The sequence below is a fragment of the Danio aesculapii genome, chromosome 19 (genome assembly GCF_903798145.1).
Source record: "Danio aesculapii chromosome 19, fDanAes4.1, whole genome shotgun sequence".
Taxonomy (NCBI): domain Eukaryota; kingdom Metazoa; phylum Chordata; class Actinopteri; order Cypriniformes; family Danionidae; genus Danio; species Danio aesculapii.
Genome location: NC_079453.1, coordinates 17,269,581 through 17,290,126, shown reverse-complemented (window position 1 = coordinate 17,290,126; position 20,546 = coordinate 17,269,581). Strand labels below are relative to the sequence as shown.

At 37.4% G+C, this 20,546-nt stretch overlaps 1 long non-coding RNA gene across 1 annotated transcript; it reads left to right on the top strand.

Moving 5' to 3' along the window:
• Window positions 1-1,822: 1,822 nt before the first annotated feature.
• LOC130247205 (uncharacterized) lies at window positions 1,823-19,719 on the top strand. The gene is made up of 4 exons (XR_008839507.1): window positions 1,823-1,898; window positions 19,002-19,059; window positions 19,418-19,489; window positions 19,590-19,719. It is a non-coding gene; the product is annotated as an uncharacterized LOC130247205 (long non-coding RNA).
• Window positions 19,720-20,546: the final 827 nt, after the last annotated feature.

Sequence of the window (20,546 nt, the reverse complement as noted above, 5' to 3'; positions counted from 1 at the left end):
AATGTTTTTTTCAAACGTGTTCTGGATGACATTGCCTCACTGAAAAGGTGTGTTACGTTCAAAAGATCATTTCCTTGGTTTACACATGACCTATGGAAAATTATAGCTGTTAGCAGACAGTTGGAGCAGAAGTATGTTAAATCTGGTCTTGCAGTTCACAGATTAATGTATGATCAACACCAAATAGAATACCGTAATGCTTGGACGTCTGCAAAAATGGAATATTACTCAAGAACTATTAGAAAAAATAGTTCTAACTCTAGAGCTCTCTTCAGAACAGTCAATAAACTGGTCTGACCCCAGTAACTCTAACTCTCCGAACATTAAGCAATGTAATGAGTTTTTCAACTTTACTGAGAACATTGACATATTCAACTCAATTGCTTGTGAGCATGCTCTTTTACTAATTTAACTTTCTTCTATCTTTCATGTTTCTGGTCTTTCCACGTTTAATACCGTTGACTCTGATTTTATTACAAAAACGATACAGTCGATTAATTAGTCCACCTGTATTCTTGATCCCTTTCCAACTACAAAATCCCCTTCAAGCGAATTATCTTTTAGAGAAATTTCAGTCTGGCTTTAGATCAGGACACTGAAACAGCTTTAGTGAGGGTCGTTAACTCTGGGGGCTTGTGGCATTCTTGTCCTGCTAGATAATGTTTTGTTGGATAGACTACATAAGTGGGCTGGTTTATCTGGTAGATTTAGGTGGTTTGCATCATATCTCTCCAAACGCTCCTAATTCATCTATTAATCTATTCCAAACTTGTTTCATTTTTAATTTTATTGTTTTGGCTGTTTAGGGAATAGCTTTTAGTTTTTGATTTTTTTTTTCTTTTTCTTTCTTCATGCCTTATTCATTCTGTCTCCTGTTAGGATATAGGGAATTTATTACTTTATATAAGGGCCCAAATATTTGTCTGTAGCTAATTTCAGAAAATACTGATCTTTAGATTTTTACATCTGATTAAAACATTTTAGTTTAACCCATTGTTTATAAGCGCCCCTACATATTAAGACACTCTTTCTATTTTACTATAAGCCATATAAGTCAGAATTATTAGCCCCCTTTGAATTTTTGTTTCTGTTTTAAATATTTCCCAAATTATGTTTAACAGAGCAAGGAACTTCTCACAGTTTGGCTGATAATATTTTTTCTTCTGGAGAAAGTCTTGTTTGTTTTATTTTGGCTAGAATAAAAAACTGTTTAAAAAAAACAAAAAAAAAAAAAAACATTTTAAGGTCAATATTATTAGCCCATTTACGCTATTTTTTTTTCAATAGTCTACAGAACAAACCATCATTATACAGTAGCTTGCCTAATTACCCTAACCTGCCTAGTTAACCTAATTAACCTAGTTAAGCCTTTAAATGTCACTTTAGGCTGTATAGAAGTGTCTTGAAAAATACCTAGTAAATTATTATTTACTGTCATTACGGCAAAGATAAAATTAATCAGTTATTGGAGATGAGTTATTAAAACTATTATGTTTAGAAATGTGTTGGAAAAAAAATCTTCTTTCCGTTAATCAGAAATTGGGGAAAAAGAATAAACAGGGAGGCTAATATTTCAGGGGCGCTAATAATTCTTAATTTTTTTATTCCATTCTATGTTCTTTTTTTAAATTTCTTTTATCATAGGATGATAGAAGCTTATATAAGCCATCAGATACTAAGCATGCTAACAATTCCTAAGATTGGTTCACCCAAAATAGTGGATTCTAAGTACTGCCTTTATCTTAGACTGCTAGAGCCTTGTGTTTGTGTGGTTAGTGTATGGTTGTGTCTGTCCATTTTGCAGATCTGAGGATTGGGCTCATCTGTCTGATGTACCGGACCCCTGCTGGAGGACCCTTCAGATACCTTGGCTATTGAACCTCGGGTTGCAATTCGCAGTGAGGCATCAGCAATATCTTACTCTAAGGGGCACCTACTGTGTCAGCTGTCATACCAGTCAATCTTGGTTAATTACTAAGTCATAATTCCCCACATGTGCCCACCTGAGTAAGATACGCAACGTCATTTTATAGGCCTAGAGTGGCACAGGAATCTGCAGGCGAAGCCCAATTTTGAATCATGCCAGACGGTCGGTGACTTCATAAGTGTTTGTGCCTGGTTGCATTGTGGGGAAGTGATCTGGTAGTGCCTGCAGTTGGCACTGGGGAAAGTCTAGCCAGATAGTCCATCCATTCAATTTTCAACTGGAAGCTCCTAACTCACTACTAAGCTCAAGTAGCATGTAAACCCTAGTCTGAACCCAATTCACTGAGGACTAGAGAAGCTCTGTGTTCTAATTATAACCATAGGTTTTGCTATTATCTCTCTCTCTCTCTCTCTCTCTCTCTCTCTCTCTCTCTCTACCCATTCTTAATTATTTATTTCTCTTTAAACTTGTTATTTGAGTGCTGTTATTTTGTTTAGCCAATTATTGTTATTTTTGAGTTAGTGTGTATTTAATTTACTTTTTTAAAATAAATTTTTTTTACTTTGACCTGGTGAAGGATCACACTACTGATCATACAGGTGATCTAAATAATTCATTGATAACCTGCACAGCCTAGTGCATGACTAAGCCTTGAGACCATTACATGGGTATCAGCTATTATCAAGTTAACCTGCACACTTCTGAACCACTAAGGTGACCTGAATAATTGATTGATAACCTACCAGCATGACTAATACTAGTGCGTGACGAAGCCTTGAGCCCATTACATTGATATCAACTATTATATAGCCACCCTAGTTCAACATCACAATGTCTGGCCCACAGCGGTTTTAAAAGAACCAGCATTTGGCCCGCACATTTTCCCTAGCTGGCAACACTGTCAGCCTTGTAATAATGCACACTGTTAAACTTCGCTCGAACTAGCATTTGGCTTCCTCTCTCTCTCGTGATCTCTCTGTCCCACTTAGGGATCCAACATGTTGCATGCATCAAGCCCTGCTGCTCACTGGGACCAACTGGAGGGCTGATTAAGTGCCTTAACCCACAACATCCTGCCAAACCACACAACAGAGCTGCAGCCTCTAAGAAAACAACAGCTGGCCACAGCAGCAAGGAACTGGCTGAACTCACTGGGACCCTCGCACATATCCTTCTCGCCCAGGCAAGGTCGATCAAAAGGGATCCCAACCAAATGGACCATCAGGCAGAGGAGGCCCAGGATGCATGTGAGACGACAAGGTAAAAGGACGCTGACCTTCAGGAGCGAGTGGACAAACTACAGTGTGCCCCAATGGAGCTACAATTGGACACCGGACAGAAGGAGCGACAAGAGAAGGAAGCCAAAGGTGAACTGAGTCTAAGGCTGCAAGAAGCTGAAGCACTATTGCAAAGAGCAGAAACTAAGCTAAGAGACAGAGAAACCTGTCAACAAATGACCTAAACAAGCTGGCTAAAAACATTTCACTCCAAATCCTGCTGGAGGCAATAACGTGCACGCCTGTTTACAAGACATTGTCTTTCACCTACCAACAGTGGATGGCACCACTATGCATGACAAGTTATGTTTGCTGAGAATTACTTTTAGCTGCAAGGTGAGAAGTTTTATGGACCGACAGTGTAACACCATCAAAGGAGATTACCAGCAGCTGTGACTGGTTCTGATTAGAGAGTTTTCTGACTAATGGCTGCTGTGGATCTCAAGAAGAACAGCCAAGAGACCCCACAGGCCTATTATACTCAGTTATGCCAGGCCTGTGTCGGAGCACGAAAAGAGCCAGGAATGGAGGAAGACTTTAATTTTAAGACACTGTTCTTTAGAAATCTCCATTCCATGGTGAGTCAACATTTTGGGGGTAATGGCTTGTCCCCACACCCAACAACTGTGTGATTTAGCTCACAAGGCTTATTTGAAACAAAAGGCTTCTTCTGAAAAGATTGTCAAAACCACCACCGAGAAGTGGCAGCTATAACCCGCAGCCACAACCAATCTCAGTGGTTCCACAAATGTCTACAAATGACATTGCGGATATGCATATGTCTGATTTCTCAAATCAGACCAATTTTTTTTTTTTTTTAACCACCTCTCTGACCCCTCCAACCACCTGATCCTTCTGTCTGACCCCAGCTGCATTGCAGATGTGACATAAAAACTCCAACGGAGCCAGAGGGAGATGATACTATTGTATGCCCACAAAGCACCATACTCTTTCCACCATGGCACAGCATTCAATTAAATTTAATTAATCTTTATTTCTTTACTGCTTTTACAATGTAGATTATGTCAAAGCAGCTCAACATAGAAGTTCTAGTAAATTGCAATTGAAAACTGGACTGACTGTTTCAGAGTTAAAGTTCAATTTAGTTTAGTTCAGTGTGGTTTAATTTTCACTGCTGAAAGTCAAAACAATGAAGAGCAAATCAATCGATGCGATCCACAAGTCCAGTGGCGACAGTGGCGAGGAAAAAAACTTCACCAATTGCCGAAAGTGAAGGGGGAAAAAAATCTAGAGAAAAACCAGGCTCAGTTGGGCATGACCATTTCTCCTCTGGCCAAACTTCCTGTGCAGAGCTGCAGTTTAGGTGCCAGAGGCTGGAGAATACTGGATGTCCATTGTGGAGAAACTGCATGTGTTTGAGTAGGTCATCGGCGGGTGTACTGGACTCATGCTCTCCACTCCTCCATGACTACCACAGAATCTGCCTAGGATACGGCCTGGTCTAGGATTATGGAGACCTCTGGATAATGAAAAACAGACTAACATAAGTGTAGATGTCATTCAAATTATGATGTCTTTCAAGAAGTGTTCCCGGCTTCAGTTGCCTAAATAATGCAGCCCAACAATCATTTAGAGGTTTTGGATTTCAAAAGCATTTGTGTTTTAAGTGTATGCTAATGCAAAGAGATGTGTCTTTAGTGTTGTTTTAATTTGACAGAGTGTGTCTGCCTCCCGAACTGTGCTAGTGCTGTTCCAGAGTTTAGATGCCAGATAAGAGAAAGATCTATCGCCTAGAGCTGATTTTGATATTCTGGGAATCAATTGTCCAGAATTAACTGAGCGTAGTAGACGTGAGGGGCTATAATACACCTGGAAATACCTCAAATACTGGGGAGCTAAGCCGTTCAGGGCTTTGTAGGTAGTTGATTTTTTTATTTTTTTTTATATGACATAGGGAGCCATTGCAATGATGAAAGAACTGGAGTAATGTGGTCATATTTATTTGTTCTAGAAAGCACTCTAGCAGCTGCATTTTGAACCAGCTTTGTTTGTAAATTAGGGTTACAGGGCAACCGCCTAGTAAAGCATTACAATAGTCTAACTAAGAGGTCATGAAAGCATGAATAAGCTTTTCCACATTAAACACTAATAGCATATGGCGAATTTGGCAGCATTTTTTTAATTAAAAAAAAGATTTACAGATGCTTGATATCTGGCCTTCAAATGACAGGCTGCTGTCAAAAATTACCTCCAAACTTTTTACTGAAGATGAGGACTGAACAGAGTCCATCAAGGGTTCTCAAACTCAGTTCCTGGAGGGCCGCAGCTCTGCACAGTTTTGCTCCAACCCTATCAAACAAAGCTGATCTAAATAATCGAGGTCTTCAAAAGAGTCATGAAGACCTTCATTAGTTGGATCAGCTGTGTTTGATCAGCATTGGATCAAAACTGCAGAGATGCGGCCCTCCGGGAATTGAGTTTGAGACCTATGGTCAAACCCTGAATGGACTCTCAGTTCAGTCCTTATCTTCAGTCAAAAATTTTCTTTCTATATTTCTGACTGTGGAGATAGAGACTTTAAACCTTTGTGATAGCTTTGTGTATCCTCCTAATGCATGTTGGTGAATTATGCTAGTTTTTAGGTTATTAGGAAGTTCCCATGTTGCTACTTTCAGGTTCACAATAAGAAGAAGCACAACTGGCAATGAGCTATCTTAAATATTCTTTTTATGATTGATTGACTCAGTGAACCTTAATCCTAATACAGGTGCACTCAAATCAATTTTGTGTTATAATTACTCGGCATTAAGGTACTACAGTTTTTGAAATCCACACAAGAGAGAGGGTGCCCAAACTTTTGCATAGCCTATTTTTCGGTTTCAACTTAATTTCACACATCTCAGTACTGCTACACTACATATTTCTGTCTGAAAAACATGACATTATCTAGCTGTCTCTAGAATCCGAATGGCATATCACTGCGATCTTCTGTTATAAAGAAAGGACACATTACTATGCTGCCACAGAGGGGTGCCCAATTGTTTGCATAAAACTGTATCTAGTGTGAAAAGTAGGGGACCATGAACTGAGCCTTGTGGTACCCTTCAATGTACTATTTTGATCTGTATGATGCCTCTTCATTTACTGATACAAACTGATAACCTAACCCAGTGGTTCCCAAACTGGGGGTCGCGACCCCTGCGGGGGTCGCAGAATAATTTCAAGGTGTCGCGAGAGTTATTTAAAAATTGTGTAATTTTCAGTGATTATAATAAATATTTTTCAGTATTAAAAGTGAAAGCTAATATTTTCAGATTTTTAAAAAGATATCTCTGATAAATTCATAAAGTATTTAAGACACGTTCAGGCAGAATGCACCTTTGTACTTGGAACGCAGCGCTCAGGAACAGTTAAAAACTGTTGTCATGTCAACTTGCCGCAGTAAACAAAGCCTTCAACGCTTGCCCCGCCTTCGCGCTCTTCCTATTGGCCCACTGCTCTAAGAACTGAACACGAATGATTGGTTAAAATCAGCTGTCAATCACTCAGTCAACGCCTCCTGTCTTCAGATGACAGGAGCTACAACCGCGAAAATGTAAAGCGCTGAAGACGAGAGAATGAAAACAACACTGACAGATTTTGTCTTAGAAACACCTAAAGCTACAAATATTGGCACATCTGATTACTGATCATGTGCTGAATGTTAATCCACCAGCTATACTTATTGAAGAGTGGATAAAAGACCTCCATTGGCTTCAAGTCTGCTATGAAAATAACTAGCATTCACTGTAAAGTCTGTGGGATATCTTTTGGGATATCCGTCCGTGTATCTTTTGGTCACTCAATTATGTTATAAAAATGTCTTTTCTTGTGATAACGGGATTTCATTGAGACATATTTTCCTCACGCATGCATATTTATTTTTTTGCTTGTTAGTTTTGATTAGTGTTGATTTTCAAATGCAATAAATCTGTTTATAAAACTTGTAGTAACAGTGCGATAATTGGTGGGAGCCACTAAATTTTGGCTGGTGCGCCTACATTTTTAAAGTTAGAAGCACCAGTGTTACCAAGCAAAAATGTTAATTTCGAGCCCTGTAATGTATAGTAAATATAGTTAAAATATTGTGAACAGCTTAAAAAAAGCTATTTTTATTGTTTGTATATGCTTTGGTAGTGGGGGGTCGCGAGTTCTTGACGATCTTACAATGGGGGTCGCGGGTTTAAAAGTTTGAGAACCACTGACCTAACCTAATCTTTTTTTTCCTTTTTTTTTTTCTTAAGTGTATCAGAGCAACAATGTTTAAATTGCTAGAAAGGACACAAACAATAGTTTCAGTTGCAGTGTCAAGCTCTTTTAGGCTGCCTGAAATACTAAGGAAATTAGAAAGATCAGGTAGGTTATTATTAAAGTCATCTTTAGTGCTAGCGGTGATTGTTCTACCTTATTTATAAATAGAAGCTAATTTTGTGGACCTATCAATGCACAAAAAATAAGAGATTAAATAGTGATCTGAAATGATATCACTCTGCTGCACAACTTTATCAATATCGATACCATATGATAATATTAGGTCTAAGGTATGATTATGCCCTGAGACATGCTGTTTCACAGATGCTAGTCTAAGAAGGACAGACTTCAAACATCTTTTTCATTTTCTATATGAATATTAAAATCACCAACAATTAAAACTTTATCTGTGGTCAGAACTATTTCTGATAAGAAAGCAGCAAATTCTTTTTTAAAGTGGGTGTGGTGCCCTGCAGGCCTATATACTGTTGCTAATATGAATTTAGATAGAAATTTATTGTTTATATTGCACACTGAAATATACAACACTATTATGTCAAATGAATAATATTTGAAGTCAGATCCCTGAGTGACTCTAAAAATATTCATATATATTATGCCAACGATTATGTCAACTAGACTCGTGTTTATAATAATATCAGATGAAGACTCACTTAGGGTCATGTTTTAGCCAGGTTTCTGTTAGACAAAGTGCATCTAGCTTTAAATATCAAACCATTAACAAAAAAATTATTGTAATAATAAATAGATATGTAGTGATCTTATTTATGTCATGAGATCGTCCACATTTTTCCATGCTCCATGTTTATTTGTATCATATGACCTCTTTGTTCTGTTCCTGCCGTTTTTTGATTGAGTTTCACCTGTGTTTACCCCGTGTGTTTTCAGTGTGATTACGTCCTGTGTATTTATATCCCCGCATATGGTTTGTTCCCCCGTCTGATATAGATTTGTCAACTTGATGTCCTTTCTGCATGTATATGTTCCAGTGCCTGTAGTAGGGCTGGGCAATATGGGCAAAATATCATATCCCGGTATTTTTAGGAAGAATGACAATACGATATATATCCAGTATTTTCCCATAAATGGTTACTTAAGAGTTAAAGCCTTTATTAAAACATTATTAAACATTTTTTGAGCAAAATATAATTCAAACACAGGGGTTTTCCCTCCCTGTTTGCAAATAAACTGCTGCACAAAAAATAACAGCTGCACAAAATCTTTTTATAAGTAATCCTGTATACCACAGTTGTGTGATTTTATAAACAATTAAATCAGCTGTATATGTTTTTTTTAAGTTTTACATTCACATGTATGTATTGTGCGCAATTATCAAACAGTGCACATATCCAAGATATCTAAAGAGAAGTCTTTTACTCTATGTAAAGAATACTACATTTTTTTCTTTTGTTTTGACTGAGCTTGTTTTACCAGACCAGATAACAGAGGTAAATGTGTGATAATGTAAATGTAAAGAAGAGACCGTCGTATAATAAATACTGAACTTATAATCAGTGAATATGAGGTGGTTTCACTTTCTAAATGCGGTATAAATTCTGCGTTTTTAATTCTTGTGAACACATTCAGGTGCTGCTTGTCAATTTGACAAAGTTTTTATGTTCGGTCTTGCTGTCAATTGCGAAGAAATGGTCGATAAAAGGTTTCTGATAAACAGCTGTGACAGCTGCAGGCACTGTGTGACCATAGACTGTAAAATATATGGACGTAGTATCTGTGACGTCACCCATAGGTTTCTGAAGAGCGCAAATGAAGCTACACGTACAAGTAGGTACAAGTAGGTGTGGCAAACCGCCATTTTGTTCGCGCGTCATCGCACCCACGGTGGGATACCAAACAAGGGCGGAGAGAGCGGAGCTACAGACACCTGCTGGCATTTAGCTTGGACCTGGCAGACAGACTTTACTTTGGGAGACATGCTTAATACTTTATTACCTGCGACTCGTTTGTGTTCTGACCACATGTGCTTGGTTTTACACTATATCAATAAAGTGTTTAGACTTTTAAAAACACTGTTGTAATACATTAAGCCACTAAGCATTGTTTTTATGACGTTTTTCAACGGGAGCAAAATGCGAAATACTTAAAAACACTTCAACTATAGTGTGTTAGTAAATGCAAGACTGTTGATGAAATCCAGGTATAACACTGTATGACAAAGCTTCATATAACTGTTTTATAGCCTACAGCTAATCAATCTGTCAGATTCTGGAGGGCATTACAGCTCTAAAGAACATTATAAATGATGAATGATCTTAAATGAAACAAATACATTTATAGAGCTGGTATATAACTATATAATTTCACTCACCAGTGAAACGGAGGCCATGTGAATGGTTTGTGAGCACAATTAAGTGCATACAGCATGCCATATCATCTGATAATTGTCGGAAATAATCCCAAAAAGGCAATTGACTGTGTAAAGAAACATTAACCAACACAAAAATGCGATGTATATGCCGAGTTCATCGGCTAATTAGCCGTAATCAGCTGAGGTGACGAGACAGCGAGCAGCGAGACCTAGCTGTCACTCAAGTGGCCACACCCTCAATTATGCAGACTTAATAAAACTTAATACAAACGAAACGGATGAAAAAAATTCACCCCCCTCACAGTTGTCATGAAGGTTAATAATGGCTATATGCACCAAAGCCATCTTTTGTACCAGGCTGTAAGCATGTTTTTATCAGGTGTAAAAATGGCCAATTTCCCATTGCAGTCAGAAATGACCAGGACTTCCTGGAGCCAGCCCCTCAAGGAGAGTTGATGAATTGCAGTTTTAGTTACTTCCGTATTGGCTTCCTGAGAGAGAGCGGAAGGTTGCCGTTTTTGTGTACCGTGCGTGCACGCGAGGGGAGTCAGATTTGTCCAGGAAGTCCGATAGATCTCACCACACCGGCACTGCATGTGCCTCCATGCCGCGTGTAGTGATGGGTCGTTCTTGAACGATTCGTTCATTTTTAACAAGTCTTTTGTATGACTCATGGAGTGAATCATTCATTTGCGCATGCGGACATTTGTGCAAGAGGAGCTCGCGTGCTACCTTGGTTTGCTTCGTGCAGAATGCGCACGTGTGGCCCCAAACCATATCGCTATGAACGATATTGTATAATACCGCATCGCGTTGGGGAATAATATCAATATATCCCCAGAACCCGATATAAGATATGTGAGAGAGGGAGAGGGAGAGAGAGAGACTCGCGTCGATCTCCCCAGTTCTTCTGAGGAGGGTTGTGTGTGTGTGTGTGAAAAAAGCCTTACACTATAAAGCGCGTGTGCACTGTGACTACTTTTATATAGTTGATTACCAGCTGGGCATTTCACTCTGTCTCGTGCTGAAGCCTGTCACTGTCGACCAATCGCAGCAGGCTGTCATCGGTCCAATCAGCGCAGATTAGCTTCGCGCTGAGGAGGGGGTTGGGAACAAATGAATCGCTGAACGATTCATATGGGAGTCGTTGGGATAATTAGGTAAAAATAAATGCAGGTTATAAGACCATCAAAGTGTTTTATGACCTTGCATGCATATTAGACTGTTGTTGGAGACCCTTACAACCTAAATATGACCCTATTTCATGTATAATATGGGCTCTTTAATATATTTGTGTTTTTGATAACTCCTGCCATCCAATGTGTTTGTGAGTGAGCTGATCTGACAGTGACAAGACTCAAATACTTTATTTAAAGTATTTAAATATTTTTTTAATTGTAATTGCTCTGTTTAGGAGCTAGATGTTTCACAGGACCACAATGTGACATATGTGAAAATAAAATAAGACAGCATATTTAGTTTAACTCTGTTTTTATTAAAATATGTTAGTCAGAGAGCCACAGCATCAGATACACAGAATCAGTAGACATCAACTGATCCAATGTGGAGGTAAAATACAATTTTGCTCACTTTTTCTTTCTCTCTGAATAAAATATAGTTACATATTCATGCATTAAGGAAGAAAAAAACAAAACAAAAAAACAACAATAACAACAGTGCCAAGAATATATAAATACAAATACTCAAAGGGTACAGCAGTAGAAAATAAAATAATAATAAAATATATATATAAAAAACAAAAAAAAAAAAAAAAAAAAAAAAAAAAACCACACTCTCCACTCATAACCAAACCAGGGGTAGGGAAGATAAGTCAGCTATATACTTGCATACAAATACACATACATATATACATGTTTATTTATTTTTTATTTTTATTTTTAAAGTGTAAGAGGAATGGTTGCCAGATAGTGTCAAATTTTTCAGTATCACCGCAAACTGTATATCTAATCTTTTCTATTTGCATAGACTGCATCAAATCATGCATCCAATGTATGTAACTGGGTGGGGAAGGATTTTTCCAGTTTAGTGTTATAAGCCTTTTAGCAATTATTAAACAAAAAGCAAGTGCATTTGATTGTGTAGATGACAAAGAAACATTTGTAGGGTTAAGTCCAAATAATGCTACTAGGGGGCATGGCTCAATATCTAAAAGAAAGCATTCAGAAATTGATTTAAAAATTGATGCCCAAAAAGTGCTTAGCGCTGGACAAAGCCAGAAAGTATGAAGAAGAGTGGCTGGAGCTTGTCGACACCGATCACAAATTGGATCAAAACCAGGGTTGATTTTAGATATTTTTGCCTTAGTCCAATATACTCTATGCAATAATTTGAATTGTATAAGGGAATGACGAGCACAAATAGAAGAGGTTTGTACACGAGACAGAGCCTTGGACCATTCCTCGTCTGTGAAAACATGATTAAGATCTGATTCCCAGCTCTGCTTTATTTTTAAAAAGGATGAGGAATCTAACTGTCTAATAAATGAAAAAATTGTTTTATAAATTTTAGAGACTGCACCTTTACAAATTTTTGTATCTAAAACCTGATCGATTTCTTGTTTGGGAGGTGCAAGGGGAAAATGGGAAAAAGTATTTCGTATAAATTCACGTGTCTGAAGATATCGAAAAAAATGAGTTTTGGGAAGGTTAAATTTTTCTGATAAATAAGAAAATGTAACAAATGTATCATCACAAAAAAGGTCATTAATGCTTACAATGCCTTTTCTAAACCATGATACAAAAGATTGGTCTGAGATAGAGGGCAGGAAAGAAGGGTTTTTATATATGGGAGACAAACTAGACATTGTTTGAAAGCCAAAATGTTTTCTAAATTGTGACCAAATTCGAAGACTATTAAGTACTATAGGGTTAGAGGAATAGTTTGAAGTCTTTAATGGTAATGAAGAGCATAGTAACGCATGCAAAGACACTCGGGTGCAAGAATCGCATTCCATTTCAACCCATGCTGGGACCCAGTGGCAGAGTCCGTAGTGTGACTGGCTCCAATATAAAATACTGTGGATGTTAGTCGCCCAATAGTAGACTAAGAAATAAGGAAGTGCAAAACCACCTAACTTTTTGGGTTGTTGAAGAAATGATTTCTGTATTCTTATTGGGCCACCGTTCCAAATAAAATCCGAAATTACTTGATCCAAGGACTTAAAAAATGACTTTCGTATGAAAATTGGAATACTTTGAAAGAGGAAAAGAAATTTAGGGAGAATATTCATTTTTATTGTGTTTATTCTGCCTACAAGAGAAAGTGGGAGAATTTTCCATTTAGCTAGATCTTGTTTTGTTTTCTCTAATATTACAACAAAATTATGTTTAAAAAGATCAGTATATTTTCGTGTTATTGTTATTCCCAAATATCGAAAATTTTCTGAAGCTACTTTAAATGGCAATATTGACACTGGAAAGGATCTTGGAGCAGGATTTAAAAGAAAAAACTCACTCTTATGAAGATTTAACTTATAACCAGAGACGTCGCTGAACTGTCTCAAAAGTTCCAGAACATACGGGAGACGAGTTTCTGGGTCTGAAATATACAATACCACATCATCAGCATAAAGAGAAATTTTCTGTTCTTTTCCGGCCCTGAAAATACCAGCAATCTCAGGATTATTGCGAAAGCAAATTGCGAGAGGCTCTATAGCTAAAGCAAATAAAATAGGGGAAAGTGGGCAACCTTGTCTGGTGCCACGGTGAAGAGGAAAATAATCAGAACTATTGCTGTTTGTTTTCACAGACGCCAAGGGAGAAGAGTATAGGAGTCTTACCCAAGAAACAAATTTGTCACCAAACCCAAATTTTTTTAATGTGTAGAATAGATAGTCCCACTCGACGCGGTCGAAAGCTTTCTCCGCATCGAGTAAGACTAAGGCCTCAGGTACAGAGGAGTCAGATGAGGTGTAAATTATGTTCATCAACCTCCTCAGGTTAAAAAAGGCCTGCCTGTTCTTAATAAAGCCGGTTTGGTCAGGGTGTATGATATCTTGGATAACAGTTTCTAATCTAAGAGCAAGAATCTTAGCCAAGATTTTTACATCTACATTAAGAAGAGAGATAGGACGGTAGGACCCACACTCCAATGGATTTTTATCAGGTTTTAAAAGAAGAGAGATTGATGCCTGGCGCAAAGAAGAAGGGAGATTACCATTATTTAAAGAGTCTTCAAAAACAGAGAGAAGCAAAGGTGAAATCTGAGCGGAAAATTTTTTAAAAAACTCTGTGGGAAATCCGTCAGGCCCCGGAGATTTTCCGCTTTGCATTTGTGCAATAGATTTTGAAATTTCATCTAAGCTGATAGGTTCATCCATTTTTGCTTTTAATTCACTACTTATTTGAGGAATATTAAGATTGTCAAAAAATCTACTAATAATGTTAGGGTCTTTAAGGGAGTCTGACTGGTACAATGAAGAGTAAAAAGATTTAAATGTATTATTAATTTCTTGAGGGTCTGAAACAATAATGCCTTCTTGGGTTTGAATTTGGGTGATAAAGTTTTTTGCTGTTTTAAGCCTGAGTTGCAGTGCAAGTGTTTTACCTGGTTTATCACCAAACTCATAAAAAAGGTGTCGTGATTTGAGCAAAAGCTGCTCAGCTTGGGCAGTAGAAAGTTGGTTATATTCAGATTGTAAAAAGATTCTTTCATTGAATAGTGATGTGCTTGGGTGTTGTGCATAAATTTGGTCCAATTTACCAATTTGATCAGAAAGTTTAAAAAGTTTCTTATTACACTCCTTTTTTATATAAGCTGAGTGAGATATTATTTCTCCACGTAAATATGCTTTAAGTGTTTCCCAAAGTAAAGATGAAGAAATCCCATCCGTTGAATTGATTTCAAGAAATGTAGAGATCTTTTCTGAAAGAAACTCAACAAAATGGCTCTTAGATAAAAGTAAAGTATTCATTCTCCAAGTACAAAATGAATAGCTTCCAGGAAGGACCAGTTCAAGAATTACTGGAGCATGATCTGAAACAGTTATAGTGTCATATGAGGAGGAGTTCACTCGAGAAATAAGTTTACTGTCAATGAAAAAATAATCAATACGTGTATAAGTATGGTGCACAGGAGAAAAAAAGGAAAAAACTTTAGAAGTAGGATTTAGGAAGCGCCAAATATCAGTTATTCCACACAATTCTAAAAAAGAATTAATTGTTTTAGAAGACTGAGATTGAAGGGTTGATTTGGGGGATGATCTATCAAGAACTGTGTTTAGAATGCAATTAAAGTCACCTCCCATAATCAGTTGATAAAGATTCAGGTCCGGGAGTTTAGAGAAGAGTGTAGTAAAGAAATCTGGGTTATCCCAATTAGGTGCGTAAACGCTTACTAAAGTAACTTGACTATTATAGAGGATGCCTGGCACCATCACGTATCTGCCGTTGGGATCTGAAATAATATTGGAAGGTTTGAACTGTGTATTCTTATTAATTAAAATGGCAGTGCCTCTTGCTTTATTATTAAAGCCTGAATGGAAAACCTGTCCCACCCATGACCTCTGCAAGCTTTTTTGGCACGAGATTTTAAGGTGGGTTTCCTGTAAAAAACATATATTGGGTTTTAATTTGTTTAGTTTAGAAAAAACCCTCACACTCTTCACTTTATTATTTAAGCCTTTAACGTTCCAACTAATTATATTAACCCTGCCCCGTCTATCTTGGTAGGCATCATTTGACATTAATGTTAAACAATAGCTTGATATTTCTCAAATAGTCAAGAGTGTTTGAGTGGAGAGCATAAACAAAATGAGCAGACATAACGAAATCTAAAGGAACCAAAAACAAACAAAAAAACATAAAAAAAACCCGTGTCCCCCCCACGTGACCAGAACTGTCACGGGATGTAGTATCTATAACAAACCTAACTGAAAAGAACATTACAGTCAGGTGAATAAGAAACCAGTAAACAGTTTCAACTTTCAACTTTGGCTGTCATTTCGGCAGCGCTCCGTGAACTGATATATGTATATAGAAATGATTCAATAAACAGTAGACAACGCGTACATGTATCGGACTTAAAATCGCATACGACTATAAAAAGTAAAGTATTTTTAAAGCACAGAAACTGGGTAAATATGCTATGGTATTGCATATTTTATTTATTTTGAGGCTACACTCGTTTTGCAAAGATGTCAGTTCAGTTCTTAATTTTACTTCAGTTCTTGATTCGGACCATTTAACTGTTACGTCGATCAAACCTGATTCGCTGCATTCTTGATGTTAGCAGTGAAGAATTCCATCGCAGCCTGTGGGGTTTGGAAGAAATGCCGCTGCCCCTTGTAATCGACGCGCAGTTTAGCAGGATGCAGCATGCCATAGGTTACGCCAGCGCTGCGAAATGAAGCTTTCACATCTTTGAACTCGGCTCGCTGCCTCGCCACTTCAGCAGACATGTCCGGGAAAATGCGAATCGTCGCACCGTTGAATTCCAAAGAGCCTCGTTCACGACTTAGTTTCAGAATGAGTTCTTTGGTTTGATAGTGGTGGAGACGGACGAGCATATGCCTAGGATATGCGTTCGGGTGTGTTTTTTGGCCGGTGCGATGAGCGCGGTCAATTTGTAGTGGTCTCTCAAAGGCACTGTCTCCGAAAAGTTCAATAAAAAGTGATATCATGAACGTAACCGGACTTTGACCCTCTAATCCCTCAGGTATTCCAATGATCCTCAGATTTTGCCTCCGGGAGCGGTTCTCTAAATCATCCACTTTGAGTTTAAGGGAGCCGTTTTCTTTTTTCAGTGCGTTGCACAGTGCCTCAATCGCTGTCAAGCGGCCGTCCAAGTCATTAAGTGCGGATTCAATGTCCACAATCTTCTGAGCTTGTAGTGAGAGGGTTGATTGCAGAGTGGACACTGCAGAACGGAGCTCGGATAAGAATTCAGTTCGTAATGTTGACACTTCCGTGCGAATGGTAGTCGTAATTATCTCCTTCAGAGAAGCAGGTGTTAGCTCATCCTCCCTCGGCGAAGCGTTAGCGGCCTGCTCGCCTCCTCTTTCAGCCAACATTTCAGCGATGTTTCGTCCTGATTTTCCCGGTTTTGGCATATTTGCGTATAGATATGATGCAGCGTTGCTTACTTTATAGATTTAAGACAAAGATAACTGAGATTAATAGAAAAAATACACGAATGTTCACGGAGTGACTTCCACCTGCGTCTAGTCTTCACGAGGCATACCGGAAGTCCCATAAGACAGCATATTTTACAAAATATTATATAAAAGTACATTGTAAAGCAATGTCCAGCTGCAAAAGCTCGCCCAAACTATTTATAAATTCTTGTTATATTATTTACTGTATTATGACAATGTAAGCATTACGGGTAAACAATGTACGTGCTGTTATACAGCATGAATGAAAAAAAAATTAAATGGTATAACCATCATTGTTTGCCACGCTGATGTAATAAAACTGTTTCTTGTGCATTAATCCAGCACTTAATAATAATTTCTGAATGACTCTGAGACACTGAAGTAGCGTAATGACAAAAGCTTTAAACACAAGAATAAATAATATTTAAAATATAAAAAACAATTACTTTAAATAAGAATATGTTAAGACTTTAAATATATTTTTGGCCAAATAATCGCAGCCTTAGTTAACTCTTTCCAAAATGTTGACTGGTAAAATAAATAAAAAGGAATAAATAAACAACACGTATAACATGCATCACGTTCTGAATAAAGCAGCATCAGATCACGGTGGTCCCGTGAGATCAAATGGGTCAAAATTCCATCTTATTCCTGATAATGGAAATTAAACTAACTTTCTTCTGCTTTCTTGTTTTTTTGTCGGCGTGCACGAGTTCAGGCAGCTATCATTGTCATTTGTGTTTGAATGGTAGAGACGGGAAGAGTGTGAATAATTGGCTCTGCGGGGGGTGAATTTTGCATAGCATTCTTTCCATATGGATTACAAAGCGAGACAACATTTATTTTCAAAAAGAGTTGGAAAGTGCACACTCCAAGCTTTATGCAGGTATGTCTCATATATATATATGAGGCTAATGCATGAAGGTAAATAAGTAGCAAAACTTGAGAGCTTGCAAATCTAAATGTGAGCACTTGTGATAATAATATTTGTATGTGTAGGTTGAAATGTACACTCACAACTCACAGCGGAATCTCTCGATTTGCACACACACACACAAAATGTCATTCACAAATACAAAATGACAGACAAACGTGTGCACTGCAAATTTGATTGCATCTTCGCTGTACAACCACAGGTCGGCACTCACAACCTCTCAGATTTGCCAGTTCAACTACAAATCTTACACGCTCCGACTTCTGCTACACATCTTCCGCGATCTCTGTAGCAGAACTCATTTGTGCACTCGTAGATGCAGAGGCGCCAGCAGCGCGGGGCGGTGGAGGGGCGGAGCAGGAAAGGTAAAGCTGTTTTATTGGCCGATGCCTGACCAATGAACAATGCCAGCAGCCAACAGGACTGATGTGCAAAATAATAATTTCTATGATTATTTTATTATTTAGGATTTAAAATATTTTCTGAAAAGATTTTTGTTAAATATCATTAATTCTATGGAAATGTACATACCAGTAAAAGAGCAGCAAAGCCAGTTTATTGGCTAGAGCCAGCCAATGAGATGGGACTTTTTTGTACGTCAGCACAATAGAGAGGATGTCAAATTGTATGCAAAAACTCAGAAGCGAGTTAGCATTTTAGCAATTCCGCTTCCCTCGTCCCAAATTCAATGGGATTTCAGTTAAATCGCTGAAATAAGGTTCGTGGCTTACACAAACTCAAGATACTTTCACGTTTTATTCTTGTTTTATATGATTTACCTTCATACTAATGTTTGTGGATATTCTGCAGTTTTTTTTTTTCTGACATGTCTGCCAGTTTATACGTCCCATGTATCTCACATGGACGATAGTAATAACAAAGCAATATAGCTCATCGTTTGCACTGATAAAAAAAGATGCTGGTAATGCAGGCATGATCAGGGTAAATTAAAGTGATGTTATAATAATATTATCTGCGCTGTAATTGAGGATTTATTATTTATTTTTTACTTTATTATGTTATTATTATTGTTTGTATGTGATGCAATGTTTTTTGTGATGTTAAATATTGTTAATTAAAGTTTAATTAAAAAAATAAATTCCTCTCTCTCTCTCTCTCTCTCTCTCTCTCTCTCTCTCTCTTATTAGAGAGTTGCTGGAGCAAGTAGCAGAGTTTGAGAAGACTGATTTCAAACCCAACATCAAGGTAAGCTCATTGCAGATCTTGACAGAATTCTGATAGCTGTAGTCTGCTGTTAACTTAACTGACAAATTACAGCTGGAGCTTGCATAAAGTTCAAATGTTTTTTTTTCTATATTGCCATGACATGCATGTGATGTTCTTAGTTTGATAATTATAGCAATTAAAGTAAAATTAAATTAGACTAGTGAAGTACAATGTTTATTTAGGAGTGCTTTGATTTATTTAGCAAATAGATGTACCTTAGATGAGCATATAGGTTGCTAATCAACCACACATTAAGTTAATATACCACAGCACACCAATTTTGAGAGAAAAAAATCCATAGAGCGCTGCCTTTAATATATACTTTATGTGCATTTAGGTAAATCAGGAGACCACTAAGCCAAAATTAGCACCACTGAATGAAGGAGGTGTTTCTGAACTACTACAGAGGGTAATTTTTATACAGTTTGAACAATTTGATGTTAAAAGTTTAATGTATGTAAATGTACAGTAACAGAAAAAACAAAAACATTTTATTTGTTTAATTTTAGGAAATTTCCAGACTACAAGAGGACAATGACAAATTGAAAGCCAGACTGAGAACCCTGGAATCTCGGGTAAAGGAACTGTAATTGTAGTAACAATAAAATAAAAACTCAATGTCTTAATACATTGTTGAAATTATGGCTTGACACTTACTTTTTTCAGAAGGAACATGTGTGCTTCTAAGTTGAAAAATTTAGGAGCACATAAAAGACTTCTTTGAGCACAGTGAAAGTCTATTCAGTAAATTGTGTTTTTCCTAATAAATGAACAAAAGGAGAACATTTATTTGAATACAATTGTAACATGAGATCAGGGTGACTACAGGGGTCAGATCCACATGCAGTTTATCAGGGAATTGTGAGGCAGGCAAAGGTCACAACAGGTACAAACAGGAGCTTGAATGTAATTCAAGAGTGTAGTCAGAATAACAGGCAAATGGTCGGCAGTGTGCAAAACAACAAGAACAATAAACAAAACACGGAAAGGCAAGACACGGAAAACACTTAGTTATGCTTACAGAGAAATGAGACCGCAACAATGCAACACTGGCGATAATAACAACAATAAGTTCACAAGGTTTTATTTTACTTTAACTGTCTCTTTAAATAGTATTTAATAATTATTTATAATTCATGCTGTAAGTCTACATTTAAGCCCACAGCAGGACTGGGATTGAATTGCCCCTCTAAACAGATCTGAATCAAGTTGTGGACTACTTAAGTTCAGTTGTGAACATGCATAGGCAGCAGCTTGTTGAATTCATGATCCAGTTTTGTGCAGGAAAAACAATATTTTCACACTAGGCAGTGGAAATAAGGAGTCATTAATAAGTTATCATTAAGTTATTTAAAAATGTGCAGTATTACATGGTTGCATAAAATAGTCACATGACCAGAGCAGTTAAATTTGTATTTGTATCATTACAAGATGATGGCTACATCCATAGTCCAAAACAAAACTCT